Genomic DNA, 564 nt, shown 5'->3' on the forward strand with positions numbered 1-564 from the left:
TTTCCAATGGAAGAGATGAGACACAGAACTCTGGTGGTAGGAACTGTATGGAGCCATACCCCTGTTACCTTATAACTGTGTTAATTATTATAAAAAAATCACTAATAAAAACTAAAAAATGAACCTACTAAAAAAAGAAGATTTTGACCTTACTCAAGTTATCCAAAGTCTCTGAATTTAGTTAATTACTTAATTCTCCTGTGAATTTGTCACCCAATATAAATAAAAGGTGTGAGTGCAGTACTATATTCCTGGTAGACTTAGAAAATCAGTCCTTGTGGGGATGATTTCCACAATTGAACTCTCTCTTTCTCATGGAGTAGTGAGAGATTATAATACATTCTGAGTAGAAAAAAAAAAGAAGAAGAAGAAGGGAGTCAGGTGGTAGCTCAGACTATGAGGCAAAAAGTGCACGGACCTGCATAAGGGTCCCAGTTCAACCCCTGGCTCCCCACCTGCAGGGGGATCACTTTACAAGTGATAAAGCAGGTCTGCAGGTATCTATCTTTCTCTCCCTCTCTCTGTCTTCCCCTCTCTCTCCATATCTCTGTCCTATCCAACAAC

The 564-nt window shown here is 39.2% G+C and overlaps 1 non-coding gene across 1 annotated transcript; it reads left to right on the forward strand.

Moving 5' to 3' along the window:
- The first annotated feature begins 275 nt into the window (after positions 1 to 275).
- LOC132534153 (small nucleolar RNA SNORD26) lies at positions 276 to 351 on the forward strand. The gene has a single exon (XR_009545828.1). It is a non-coding gene; the product is annotated as a small nucleolar RNA SNORD26 (small nucleolar RNA).
- The last annotated feature ends 213 nt before the right edge of the window (positions 352 to 564 follow it).

This window comes from Erinaceus europaeus, chromosome 17 (genome assembly GCF_950295315.1).
Source record: "Erinaceus europaeus chromosome 17, mEriEur2.1, whole genome shotgun sequence".
Lineage (NCBI taxonomy): Eukaryota > Metazoa > Chordata > Mammalia > Eulipotyphla > Erinaceidae > Erinaceus > Erinaceus europaeus.